Here is a 14,610-nt window from a genome sequence, read left to right as displayed (position 1 = left end):
TAAAAGTATTTATAATAGGCTCTATACACTAGGTACTCATGGCACCATCGATCAGTAAGTCAGAAGTCAGAAGTCAACAGTAGCTTTGCAACGTCGATCTTAGCTCCGCCACGACTGGCAACTACTGGAGAAACTCCACCGGGAAAATAAACAAATATACCAGAATATTTCTCCTCCAGACACAGACTCCAGAGGCAAAACTGCTTAGCCCGAGGTGGCGACAATGACACAGATTTTTTAATGCAATCGAGAGAGAACACTGGCTGCTGTGAGACAATACCGCTAATAAATTTTTCGGGGGAGTTGTGCATGTTTTTTGGAGAGTTGTGATTAGATTATTGGAAGATTGGGGGTGTCAACTATGGGAAACATGACTAAATTCTTGACACGTCAGTGGTGATGTAATCCTCCCCCCTTAGCCCCCCTTAAAGCCAACCTAAGTTAAGGCTGTAGTTGTCCCTGAAAAGTCTGTGTTCTCAGAATTACATCTTACAGGCTTACTTAACGTGTTCCTGATTTATGAATGGACTTCAGAGGTCAGAGTCAGAGGAGCAGTCATAATGATAATCCTCTTGTCCCCGGCAGATACTTTTGCCCATCCACCACTGGGGGCAGAACATGCTGTGTCTGAGAAGCCAAGGAAGTCCTCCTCATCAGAGTACTCACACTCTTGCACTCCTGGTCCTGCAGGTCTTGAGTGTTAGGGTAGAATTTCAGCTGAGAAATGTGGACAACATTTAAGTCTTGGCCAGAAGCCTCCAAGACCACCACTGGCCCAACTTCCTGTACCACCTGATGTGGCCCTTGACATTTAGGGGCTAATTTAGCAGTGAAAGACTTCTCCGCTTTGGAGAGAGGATAGGCTCGTACACAGACTATTATCTCTTGTCTCTCATGTTCCCCAGACTCCATGTCTCGTTTGTGTTTATTGTAGTTCCTCCTCTGGCAACGTTGAGCAGAGTCCAGGTTTTTGGAAACAAATAAACACAGATCCTCCAGCAGCCCGATCTTGGTGTAGGCAGGGGTGTCAGGAGCAGGCTCTCGAGGTTGGTTGCTCCAGTGGACTCCTGGACCGCCAAGATAATAGAAAACTGGAACTCTGGGAGGTATTTATTCCATAAGAAGCAATCATTGTTTTTAAGATGGTGAGGTTGGTCTGGGGATGATAGGGGGTATTAATTTGTGCCTCACGTTGCAGGTTTGGCACACCGTTTGGAAGACTGAGGAGACACACTGTGACCCATGATCAGAAACAACAAAATCAGGGAGGCCCCATCAGGTCAAGATGTCTCCCATCAGGACTTGAGATATAGTTTCCACAGTTGCCTTTCGTCCACCCGCTCAGTCGGCCTGAGTTATTCATCAAATTCAGTGCCCATTTTGCTATTTTCCAAGCCAAGTTATTGTTGCTGTCATGACCCGTTGAGCATAGCGGCACAAGTATGAAGTGGTGCGGACTGAAACTACTTTCTACTGAAAAACTATTCCCAAAACTATGTGCATGGGTAGATACCATTCAGGGTATTTTTTGTTTATTTGATTGAACTGATCCTTTGATGCACATTCTCTCACTGTTGTGGCTGAAGTTTTGTATATGACTAAAGTTGAGCAGAATCATCTCCATTGAGTACATTGAGTAATACCTTGTCTATCTACCTTTGAGAGTCTAAAATCTGTGAAATCATTTGTGTGTGTGTTACATTGTGTTTTCAAATCAGGCATGTTGTCCTGTTGTGTCCTCAGCCTCAGATGGAGTTTGTCGCGTGATTGTGGCTTGGCCGAGCATGGCACCTGACTGCGTTCAGACCTGTCTGTCAGTCTCAGATCCTGCTGTTCCCAGAGGCAAAGTGTCAGCCACGGTTTACATCAACATCACTTTCTGTCTTTCAGTCCCTGTAGCTGAGTAGAAGCATTTCTCCCTCGCTCCGTCTCTCTCATTACTCCGCAGTATATGCAGAAACCATTTCCACATGGGACTGCATGGAGTGGTACAGGAGGGTCCAGTAGTCAGCAAATCTGTGCCTTTGATAACAATTAGCCATCCTTGCTGCGGTCAGAATCTCAAACAACAGTGTTTAAATAATGACTGTCGAGGGAAAAACACTCAGCAATAATAATTACAATTTTATTATGAGGTAAAATAAATTAGAATTATCTTCTGAAATCTGATTCTGCATGTCTGTTTGAAGACCAAACAGTGTGTGGGCAGTCAGGTGAACCGTACTTTCTTTCTAGGGTAGGTACCCACACAAAAAACTGATCACCTGAGGTCTCATTTACAACCGATACATCCATACTAAACGGGGCCTGACAGAAGCGTATGCAACCTCCCACGCGAAAGTTATGATCTATAAAAAGAAACTTTCTAGAGAATGTGTGCACCTCCAAGTAAACTCTGACCCATGCGTACAAACATTTTGGAGACAGGGGAAATTGGCGATGCAGATGGTGAGGAGTTGCTGTCCTAAATGCTTCTCTGCGCTTCCATTAGAGCAGAAACCCACCCAAAACACCATAAAGATTGTGTCTGCCCCCAGACCACTTAAATTAATTCAATCAAAAGTAAACAGAAGAGAAGTTATACATTAAAACTTAATAAAAATGAACACCACCACTGCTATAGTCCAACGAAATAGGAAAATAAAATGTGGACTGTTAAACATCAGATCTCTGTCATCTAAAACTGTAATAGTAAACGATGATCATATTGATTTCAGAATCAGAAATACTTTATTGATCCCCAGGGGGGAAATTATACGATTAATTATTCTGTCGTAATAGAAACGTAGCTGTGTCATGAAGAATATGTTAGCCTAAATGAATCCACTCCCCCCCAGTCATATTAATAGGCACCGGCGGTAAAACCCAATATATAATTAGATTGCTTTTCTTCCATCGATCTTCACCAAATAACTAAACGATTTCTTCATCTAAGCCATCAACTTGTCTCTTAGATCCCATCCAAACTAGGCTGCTTAAAGACATTTTACCCTTAGTTATCACTTCTATACTAGATACGACCAATCAGTCCTTTAAAGACTGTGGTACATAGTCTGTGAATAAAGAAGCTGTAATTAAACCTCTTCTTAAAAAGCCCACTCTTGATCCAGAGGTTTTAGCCAACTATAGACCTATATCTAACCCTCCCTTTCTCTCTAAGATTCTTGAGAAAGCAGTTGCTAATCAGCTGTGTGTATGTGTGTACATAACAACAAGTTACTTGAGGACTTTCAGTCAGGTTTCAGAGCTCATCATAGCATAGAGACAACACTGGTGAAAGTTACAAATTACCTTCTAAATGCATCAGACAAAGGACTTGTCTCCGTACTTGTTCTGTTAGATCTTAGTGCTGCATTCGACACCATTGACCATCATATCCTATTACAGAGACTGGAACATTTAATTGGCATTAAAGGAACCACACCAAGCTGGTTGAAGTCCTATTTATCAGATCGGTCTCAGTTTGTACACGTTAATGATGAATCCTCCATGCTGGCGTAGTCACGGAGCTCCACAAGGTTCTGTGCTTGGACCAATACTATTCACCTTCCTTTAGGCAATATCATTAGAAAACACTCCATAAATTGTCATTGCTATGCAGATAATACCCAATTATATAGATCAATCAAGCCAGATGAAACTAATCGGTTAGCTAAAGTTATAGCATGCCTTAAGGACATAAAAACCTAGGTGATCTGATGTTAAACTCAGACAAAACAAAACAAAAGTTATTGTACTTGGCCACCTCCGAAACACATTATCTAAAGATATAGTTACGAAGATATAGTTATAGTATGGCACTGCCCTGGCCTCCAGTGCCACTGTGGGGAATTTCTGAGTTATCTTTGATCAGGACATGTCCTTTAACAAAAACAAACTTCAAGCACTGCCTTTTTTCACCTACATAACATTAGGAACATTGTGTCTCAAACAGAACAGATGCAGAAAAACTAGTCCATGCATTTGTTACTACTTGCAATTCCTTACTATCAGGCTGTCCCAATAAGTCCCTTAAGACTCTCCAGTTGATCCAGAATGCTTCGGCACGTGTACTGACAAGAACCAGGAAAAGAGATCATATTTCTCCAAGATTAGCTTCTCTGGCTCCCTGTAAAATCTAGAATAGAGTTTAAAATCCTTCTCCTGACTTACAAAGCTCTTACTGGTCAGGCACCATCATATCTTAAAGAGCTCATAGTTCCCTATTACCCCACTAGAGCACTGCGCTCCCAGAATGCAGGGTTGCTTGTGGTTCCTAGAGTCTCCAAAAGCAGAACAGGAGCCAGAGCCTTCCGCTATCAAGCTCCTCTCCTGTGGAATCGGCTCCCAGTTTGGGTCCAGGAGGCAGACACACTCTCTACTTTTAAGAGTAGGCTTAAAACTTTGCTTTTTGATAACGCTTATAGTTAGGGCTGGCTCAGGCCTGCCTGGACCAGCCCCCTAGTTATGTTGCTATAGGCCTAGACTGCTGGGGGACTTCCCATGATGCACTGAGCTTTCCTCCGCTCCCTCTTCATCTTTGCACATTCATCACAGTCGAATGCATGTCACTAACTTTATATCTTCCCCGGAGTTTCTTTGTGCTTTCTCGTCTCGCAGGGTCCTGTGGTGCTGCTGCCATGGGCCTGCCTGACTCTCATCACTACAGTTATTATGTTTAGTCGTAGTTCTGTTACTATTAAAGCTTTTATTGCTATTATTAATCTCAGCTATTATTACAGCTGTAACTACTATTATCAGTCATATTTCCAGTATTATTATAATTATAGCTGCTATTTCTACTGCTAGTGCTGCCATACATCTCTGCCTGTCTGTCTGTTTGTCTGTCTGTCTGTCTGTTGGTCTGTCGGTCTGTCTATCTGTGTCTCTACGTCTATCTCTCTCTCTCTCTCTGTCTCTTTCTGTCTGTCTGTCTGTCTCTCCCCCTCTCTCTTTCTCCCTCCCTCTCTATGTCTCTCTCTCTCTCTCTCCCTCTCTCTCTCTCTCTCAAACCCAACCGGTCAAAGCAGATGACCACCCACCTAGAGTCTGGTCCTGCTCTATTTGTAAAGTGTCATGAGATGACTTTTGTTGTGATTTGGCGCTATATAAATAAAATTGAATTGAATTGAACCTACGTAGATGAATGAAAAAAATGTAAAGGGCGCCATCATGAAACCAAAAAAAATATAAATCTAAATTGCTCCCTTTTGGTATCTGATTCTATAAGGAGACCATCAGAGTTTACAGAGCAGACGTGTGCTGTAGCAGTCAAAAAATACAATTTAACATCAATCACAATGGAGAATTAAACATACAAAATAAGCAGGTGTATTAGGGTTCTGAAGCGTCTCACTGTACTTTAGTTTTCACAGTACTTGCGTGAGAAGACAGGACATTATAATCCAGCAATGAGAAACCTTCCCAAACAACACGGCAGAGGGAGCAGCAGGGGGGCATCCTCTCTATCAGGGAAAGGAAAGAGGTGTGTGTGTTTGTGGGTGTCTGTGTATGTGTGTATACTTGCGTGGGGGATGTATGTGTGCATCATAGCCGAGCTATCAAAGGCAGGGAAAAGATAGACACTGAGGTGGAGTGAAATTATCTGCAGCAAGTTTGATGGAGACATGGCATGAATTAAACATGAGACCATCTCTTTTTTTTTTTTTTCTTTCTTTTGAAGGTGCTGTCTCAATCACGACCACTTCCATCCCTCTGCCCTTGCTTCTGTGCCACTTAAATATTTGAAGAGAGCCATGTGGGGGCGGGGAGGGGGTTGGTGCCTGGGATTGTGATGGAAAAACTGAGGAAAGCTTTTAAGTCAGAAAGCAGTGCGTTTATGTGTGTACGTGTGACATATGTGTGTGTACATGAGAGTTGGAACAGTTCATTGAGGGTCCTCCCTGTCAGCGCACTGGATGTCGATCTTTAACTGTGACCATTTTAACATGGTTTAAAAAAAATCAGTGTTCTGTGGACTTTCACTCTAGTTAAAATATAAGTTTGGGTTTTTTAAGTCTATATTAAAAAACACCTATCTTAATACAATACTACATTCCACATGCATAGGTAGTGGTCTCTCAATCATTCCTTCTGTCCATACTGGCTGTGAGGCAATCCATTCATTGCACAACTATGCTGTAAAAGACAGGGGACAAAATCCACACATCTTGTGTTGTGAAAAGAATTGAAACTAATACGAGACTTCAGCAGTCTAATTTAAGTTGTATTTATACTTGTGTGTTAAGGGGGAACTATAAATTGGGCTGCCCCCTAAACGTTATCCAGGAGCCCCCAAGTCGACTCTCATTTTGTCAGTGGAATCACTGCATTTTCTTTTAGCTGCATCATTGTACACAGGTCAGCGCAGGATAACAGTACAACAGGCTATAAACCGTCTCAAAATCACCTGAAAACTATCTCTAATGGAAAGAGAGAAGGCTGATAGAAACAGAGAGCAGCGTAAGGCAGAATAGTGCAACTAATTTCTGTTTTTCAGTTCCTGGAGGCCAGTTCCTATGCTCTCAGCTCTGGCGTTGAATGTTGGTGAAGTAGGCTAAACTACATTTGAACCAGACGCTGGTAAAACTTTTCTATTGCAATCAAATCAGATTCACTCTTGAGCTCACAGAGCCACCACGCAGGAGAGATGCTCTATGGTGTATAAGGATTTTAATCCTGAACAAAAATTTGACTTTCTGGAAATCTGATGTTTTCACATCAAAGATGATGAACAAAGACATTAAAACATGAGACTTGAGGCTGTTTAGTCTACTGTAGGGTGGCTGCCCTGCAGGTGTGCTGTACTGTAACCGGGCATAGGGTAGGAATAATGTTTCTCAAAATTGTAGGTAAGGTGTGTTGAAGAATCAGTAATAATGTTGAGTTTGTATAAAAACAAAAAATATTTATAGATAAAAAGCAGGAACCAAGGCACATGCGCAAGTGAACAGTGCACACGCTACACTACATGAACTGTATCTGAAAATGAAAGTGAAAGAAAACCTTTTTAATATTCCGGTAAAGTAATGTGAACATAGAGGTAAATACATTCATCGCACAGGATAAAGTCTATTCCAGGCAGCTGTGGATATGGAACGGGAAACAGAGGTTGGAATTTTCAAATGCATTAGAAACTCAAGCTATGCTGGAAAAACATTTCCCAAACGAGGGCCTCAGCTCCCGTGCGTAATGAGCAGTTCCATGGATAGCGCAGAGAGCAGATAGGAAACTGACGGGACTGAGCTGAACGAGTGAGCGCAGTGCCATGGACACAAAATCTATAGGCATTGAGATATCATACTTACTGGATTTAATAATGGTCTTTCTGTCCTTATGGCTTTACCATCTCCTCTTTCCATCCAAGCAAGACATACTATTATTATGGGCATGTTGGAAGCTACCATTAAATGGACAACTAATTATTTATGACCATTATTACCCGGTTCGGCAGTACATCTCTGTGGGACATCCTGCCTTTGAATAAGAATTGTTAAATACAATTTTGGCTGTGAGTGTGTGTACATTTGTGTGCGTATGTATATGCGTGCAGGTGTGGGTGGTTGAGTGAGTGCGAACATGTATGCTTGGTACCGGTACATTCTTCCCAACCCCAGCAGGGAGAAAAGGCTGTTATCTGGGTGGTTGGAACCCTTAATGATTTACCCTCTCCACAAGGACCCATTGATATTAAGGGTGGGGTAGTTTCTTCCCTGCTTCTTCCCAAAGTTCACTATCAGCCCCTTAGTCTTGCTGACGTTTAGGAGTGGGTTGTTGTCCTCACACTAGCGGGTCAGTTCTTCTACTCCCTTCAGGTGGGCCTTTTCATAGTTATTTGTGTTGTCAGAAAACTTGATGGTGTTGGAGTAGCTGCACTTTCGTTTGTGTACAGGGAGTACAGCAGGGAGCTTAAAACGCAGTGCTGGGGTGCTCCAGTCTTAAGGATGAGGTTGGAAGAAGTGTGTACGCCCATCCATGCCAAGTCAAGGATCCACATGCACAATGAGGTGTCCCAGGTTAATCCCAGGTTCTTGAGCTTTGTGACGAGTCTGGAAGGAACTATGGTGTTGAATTCCGAACTGTAGTCAATGAACAGCAATCTCACATAGCTCCCTTTCTTGTCTAGGTGAGATTGGGTGGTGTGGAGGATGTGTGCTATGGCGTCTACCGTTGATTGGTTGGGACAGTAGGCAAACTGTTGTGGGTCCAGTGTGCTGGGTTGTGAGGAGCAGTTGTAATCCTTGACCAGCTTTTCCAAGTATTTCATCACTACAGAGGTGAGTAAATGATCTCACTTATATAGCGCCTTTCAACCTTCACGGTTCCCAAAGCGCTTTACAGCTAAGTCTCATTCACCCATTCACTCACACATTCACACACCAATGGTGACCGAGCTGCCATGCAAGGTGCTGGTCTCCATCGAGAGCAACTTAGGGTTCAGTGTCTTGCTCCCACCATGCCGCCCAGTGCCAGTCATTCAGGTAGTCTTGGGTACAGGAATGAGCGTGGACTTCTTGAAGCATGTGGGTATGACAGACTAAGCCAGGGACAGGTTGAATATCATTGTGAACACCAGTGCTAGTTGGTCAGCATATAGTTTGAGGACCATCCAACAGAGACCTGGTCTGGTCCTGCTGCTTTCTTGCCATTCACACATTTGAAGGCCCTCTTGACATAATGCTAATAAAGGGTGATAGGTGTGAAAGGTGCACCCACCCATTAGTTAACCTCTGCTTCAGCTGTTTTTGCTTGTTAGCTGCCGATGCCTCAAAGCGGGCATAAAAGATCAGAATCAGAATCAGAATCAGAAACTGTTTATTGCCAAGTAACATACATTACAAGGAATTTGCTGTGGTCTGAAGGTGCTATTGTTTTGATAACAAATAAGTAGAATATAAAAGCTAAAATAAGAATAAGAATAAAAATAAAAATAAAAAAATAAGATAAGATAAATAACAACAGTGCAGTGACCAGAATAAAGTAAAGTGTCCAGATAAAGTGTCCAGTAGGGGGTGGGTGCGTTAATGTAACGCAGTGGGGACAGGGGTGATGTACGTTAATATAACGTATAACTTGTGTTTGTGTTCTGGGGGGGGGTCAGTGAGAGTTTGTCAGGTTGACTGCAGAGGGGAAGAAACTGTTTTTGTGACGGGAGGTTTTGGTCCTGATGGACCGCAGCCTTCTGCCAGAGGGGAGGGGGTCGAACAGATGGTGTCCGGGGTGGGAGGGGTCGGCAGCGATCTTCCCTGCTCTCCTCAGGGTCCTGGAGGAGTACAGGTCCTGAAGAGATGCAAGGTTGCAGCCGATCACCCTCTCTGCAGAGCGGATGATACGCTGCAGTCTGCGTCTGTCCTTGGTGGAGGCAGCAGCGTACCAGACGGTGATGGAGGAGGTGAGGATGGACTCTATGATGGCAGTGTAGAAGTGAACCAGCATTTTTTGTGGCAGGTTAAACTTCCTCAGCTGCCTCAGGAAGTACATCCTCTGTTGGGCTTTCTTGATGACGGAGCTGATGTTCAGCTCCCACCGGAGGTCCTGGCTGATGATGGAGCCCAGGAAACGGAAGGACTCCACAGTGTCCACTGCAGAGTCACACAGGGTGATGGGGGCGGGTGGGGCTGCGCTCTTCCTGAAGTCAACAACCATCTCCACTGTCTTTGAAGCGTTAAGCTTGCGTTGTTGCTGTTGCACCAGGTCACCAGATGGTCAATCTCCCACCTGTAGGCAGACTCATCCTCTCCAGAGATGAGTCCGATGAGGGTGGTGTCGTCCGCGAACTTCAGGAGCTTGACAGACTGGTGACTGGAGGTGCAGCTGTTGGTGTAGAGGGAGAAGAGTAGAGGAGAAAGAACGCAGCCTTGAGGGGAGCCGGTGCTGATCGTCCGCGAGTCAGAGACGTGTTTCCCCAGCTTCACGTGCTGCTTCCTGTCAGACAGGAAATCTGTGATCCACCTGCAGGTGGGGTCAGGCACGTTGAGCTGGGAGAGCTTGTCCTGAAGAAGAGCCGGGACGATCGTGTTGAAGGCAGAGCTGAAGTCCACAAACAGGATCCTGGCATAGGATCCTGCGGAGTCCAGGTGCTGGAGGATGAAGTGTAGAGCCAGGTTGACGGCGTCGTCTACAGACCTGTTGGCTCTGTAGGCGAACTGCAGGGGGTCCAGCAGAGAGTCTGTGATGGATTTGAGGTGGGACAGGACCAGGCGTTCAAATGATTTCATGACCACAGAGGTCAGGGCGACGGGTCTGTAGTCATTTAATCCAGTGGGCCCTGGTTTTTTGGGGACGGGGATGATGGTGGAGGCCTTGAAGCAGGCTGGCACGTGGCATGTCTCCAGTGAGGTGTTGAAGATGTCCGTGAACACCGGAGACAGCTGATCGGCGCAGCGCTTCAGGCAGGATGGGGAGATGGAGTCTGGTCCAGCAGCTTTACGCGGGTTTTGTCTCTTGAAGAGCCTGTTCACATCTCTTTCAAGGACAGACAGAGGTGTCGATGCTGGAGGAGTGGGGGGCGCTGTGGGGGGCAGCTGTGGTGGTAGGAGGTGTGAGAGTTCAGCCCCAGGTGTGATGAGGGGGTTGGGGCTGTTGGGCTGGAGCTGGTGGGTGATGGTGTGGGGGATGGTGTTAGGACTGTCCCATTGTCTTTCAAAGCGACAGTAGAAGTCGTTGAGGCTGTTGGCGAGGCGTCGGTCGTTAGCAGAGTTGGGGGCTCTTGGCTTGTAGTTGGCGATCTGCCTGAGCCCCCTCCACACAGAAGCAGAGTCGTTGGAGGAGAACTGGTCTTGTAGTCTCTCTGAGTACAGTCGTTTAGCTTCCCTCACCGCCTTGCTAAACTTGTACTTGGCTTCCTTAAACTCTGCTCTGTTGCCACTCTTAAACGCCTCTTCCTTTTCCAGCCTCAGCTGTCGCAGTCTTGCTGTGAACCAGGGTTTGTCGTTGTTGTAACTCACCCTGGTCCGAGTTGGTACACAGCAGTCCTCACAGAAGCTGATATATGAAGTCACAGCCTCTGTGTACTCATCCAGACTGTTGGTAGCAGTCCTGAAAACATCCCAGTCAGTACAGTCCAAACACGCCTTCAGGTCCTCTGCAGCTTCACTGGTCCACCTCTTCGAAGTTCTCACAACAGGCTTAGAAAGTTTTAATTTCTGCCTGTATGTGGGAATCAGGTGGACCATGTCGTGGTCAGAGTGTCCCAGTGCAGCGCGGGTGACGGCGTGAAAAGCGTTACTGACTGTGGTGTAACAGTGATCCAGAGTGTTCCCCTCCCTGGTGGGGCATTTAATAAACTGTTTGTATTTGGGGAGTTCATGTCTGAGATTACCTTTGTTAAAGTCACCGAGGACAATAACTAAGGAGTCCGGGTTGGTCTGCTCCGTTTCCAGTATCTGGTCGGCGAGTGCGCGCTGTGCGTCCTGCACGTTGGCCTCCGGTGGAATGTAAACACCGACCAGAATGAATGAAGCGAACTCACGGGGGGAGTAGTAGGGTTTACAGTTTATGAAAAAGGTTTCCAGGGAAGGAGAGCAATGCCGTCGGATCACTGTCACGTCGTTACACCAGCTGCTGTTGATGTAGAAACAAATACCTCCACCCTTTGTTTTGCCGGAGAGGTGCGCGTCGCGGTCCGCTCGGAGAAGCTGGAATCCGTCCAGCTGCAGCGCCGCGTCGGGAGTTCTTTCACCCAGCCATGTCTCCGTGAAGCACAAAACAGCAGATGAATAAAAGTCCTTGTTTCTCCTCATCAGCAGCTGGAGTTCGTCCATCTTATTCCCCAGTGAGCGCACGTTAGAGAGAAATATTCCGGGTAGCGGTGTGCGTTGTCCGCACCGGCGAAGACGCACGAGCGCACCGGCACGTTTCCCTCTACGTCGACGTTGAGCTGCAAAGGTGAGAGCACCTTTGACCAGAATGTCCCATAAAGCAGTTAAAGGTGCCAGAAATTCGGGAAACAAATCCACTGGAGATGTTCCCCTGATGTTCATGAGCTCTTCTCTGGTGAAAGAGCTCCGTGAACCAAAACAAAAAACACTGTTTACAAACAAAACAAGGCAAAACAATGCGCTCCAACAGACCGAGGCAGCCATCCGCGGCGCCATCTTGGATCCTGCATCAGCACTTGACATAGTTCTTAGACCTTGCCACATGCTTCCGGGAATGCCCTCCAGGACTTTGCAGTACCTGATATCCCGTTGGAAACTGGGAAACTTGTTGGGTTGCCAGGTTTAAGCGCTGTCCTAACTGGGAACAAAACCCAACTGACTATATGTTGCTGTCAGGCTTGGTACCTATGATTATAGCTTCAGTACAGTAATACAACGTGTAGGACTACAATATGCACCATCCCATCAAAATGCAGCATTAGAATAATTTCAGAATGGGGTTTACAATGGACAGTAATACTTCAACCACATCCACACCCACATCAGAGCTTTAAGGGAGTGGAAAATCTCATTTTTAATAACACAGTTTGACCCTTGCCATGTCATGGCTCTCCTGGTTGGAGTGGCTGGGTTTCCAATAGCAACAGCACAAGCAGAGCTGACAGGTCTCTGTCTGGGAGATTTTATCTGCTGGATGTGTATAATTATATCTGAACTGGCCAAGCAAGACAACCCTAAGACTTTAGGAATTACAATGTTGCCTTAGGGGCAGATTTCCTTAGGTTGAGTCCTGGACAAAAACCTTGCACAAGTACACAACGTTTTAATTAGTTCCATTTTGATTGTATGGTAATTATGGACATCACATATTTTTATTGCTTTAATATTGCTATGATATTGCCTTTTGAAGGTGGCACTAGAGGAATGGTCACCTAAATTAACAGAGATCATCGTCTGAAGACCTTCAGTGTCAACGGTCAGACCAATGGACTAATCAACATCCATCAATAAATTGGATGTCCCAATAACATGTCGCACAAGGTGCTGCGGTAAGCATATTGTTTCATTTCCAGTTGCCAAAGTTTCTGTGTCACTGGGTAGCATATTTTGCTGCTCTAGCTCAACCCTAGTTTACACTAGTTCTGCTTAAGCACCCATAAATCTCTCCTTCATTTATCAATTTTTTTGCTAATACCACAGTTGTTGACACGCTTTTCAGTTCTACTTGTTACTGTACTTAGCAGCTAGTGAGGAATTCTCTCTCTCACTCTCCTGCTCTGTCTTGCTCAGTGTGCCAAATGTTTAGTTATTCCTCCGCCTCCTTTAATGAAAATGGTACATGTAATAAATGTAGTTTTTGCAGCATGATGGAGGCTTAGTGAATTGTGAACACCATGGAAACGCAATCTTTACCTGCCATATTAAGCCAACCCCCAGTAGCCGGTGCGGACTGACATAATGTAGCTCCTGCTAGCCATCCCCAGGGAAGTCAGGGAGCCTGGGTCACTGTCCTAAGGAAGCATAGCCCTAAACAGAAACCGTGGTTCACCACCAACCAGTTCACATTTCTAACAGGTTCTCCCCACTCAGTGACACACCCGCTGCCATCATTCAACTGCTGGCATGCATCCTGCTTTGAATGGAGCGGCTCTTATATCTAGAAATGTGACCAAATGTATTAGTAAACCAAAACCATGACAACCCAGGGTTGAAACCAGGAGGTAGAGTTGCAGTCCTACACACTTCTCTGCGCTTCCATTAGAGCAGTTACCCACCCAAAACCCCATAAAGACAATTAAATTTAATTAATTCAATTCAATCAAGAGTAAACAGAGGAGCAGTCGTTTTATTTTGTCTTACTGAACCTGGCTGTGTCATTTAGAATATGTTAGCCTAAAGGGGCCCAGGGAGGGCCATAGGATGGACCAGATGCAGTGTTAAATCGGCCCTATCTTACATCTTGGAAACCGGTAGGAAAGTTACTCTAGTCTATGTCCCACACTTTTTCTTTTTGAATCTTTTTGCTTTGACATTAGGGCTAGGAAATAATTAAACGTAACAATATTTAGGACCTTTTCCAATATCTTTATCACCATATCTGCTTAGGTATGGAAGATTATTGAATATCATTATCACTGAAAATCATTGATAATTCAGTTGATGTTCATCATAATGGACTGCATGGTAAGGGGAAGTACGATACAGAATTACAATGTCACCATTGCAATTTCTAAAATATTTTTATTATTTTGTGTGAAATCTGATTTAATTATATATTTTGCTTTTTATCAAGAATTTAGAAAACAAATTATGTATTATTTTTTGCAGATCGAGCCTTCTAGAGGGATCTCTTGAGGCAGCAGTGGAGTCCACCAGCCCAAGCTCGTGTGTTTTGGACTGGCAAAAAAAAGCATTGCATACACCAAAGAGCTACTGGACAAGACATTGGATTCTTTAAAGGATAAAGCCATGTCTGTGATTAATAGCTACTCTATATCAAATGATGATGCTGTACATCTTTGATGCAGGATTTTGAAAATGCACGAAATATATTTTCATTGGTGGATACTTCCTACAAATATTGTTCTGAAAAGCACTCCCTTGTCAAGCTCACAGACATTTTCTTAGGGTACATAGGTGACAAAGCAAGAAAGCAGGGGAAATTGACTCAAGTACTGGCTGCACACACCAGTATATCTCCATTATTGATACAATAGTATGATACAAAGTTTCTCTTTGGAAGTGAAAAGAT

At 44.7% G+C, this 14,610-nt stretch overlaps 1 protein-coding gene across 1 annotated transcript in view; it reads right to left on the bottom strand.

Annotated features, from left to right (window-relative positions):
- gabra2a (gamma-aminobutyric acid type A receptor subunit alpha2a) overlaps positions 1–14,610 on the bottom strand; it is a 51,556-nt gene that overhangs the window by 26,536 nt on the left and 10,410 nt on the right. The gene's annotated exons all lie outside the window — the stretch shown is intronic.

This window comes from Enoplosus armatus, chromosome 15 (genome assembly GCF_043641665.1).
Source record: "Enoplosus armatus isolate fEnoArm2 chromosome 15, fEnoArm2.hap1, whole genome shotgun sequence".
NCBI classification, from domain to species: Eukaryota; Metazoa; Chordata; class Actinopteri; order Centrarchiformes; family Enoplosidae; genus Enoplosus; species Enoplosus armatus.
The sequence above is the reverse complement of the archived record's forward strand: the minus strand, read 5'-3'. Positions and strand labels throughout refer to the sequence as shown.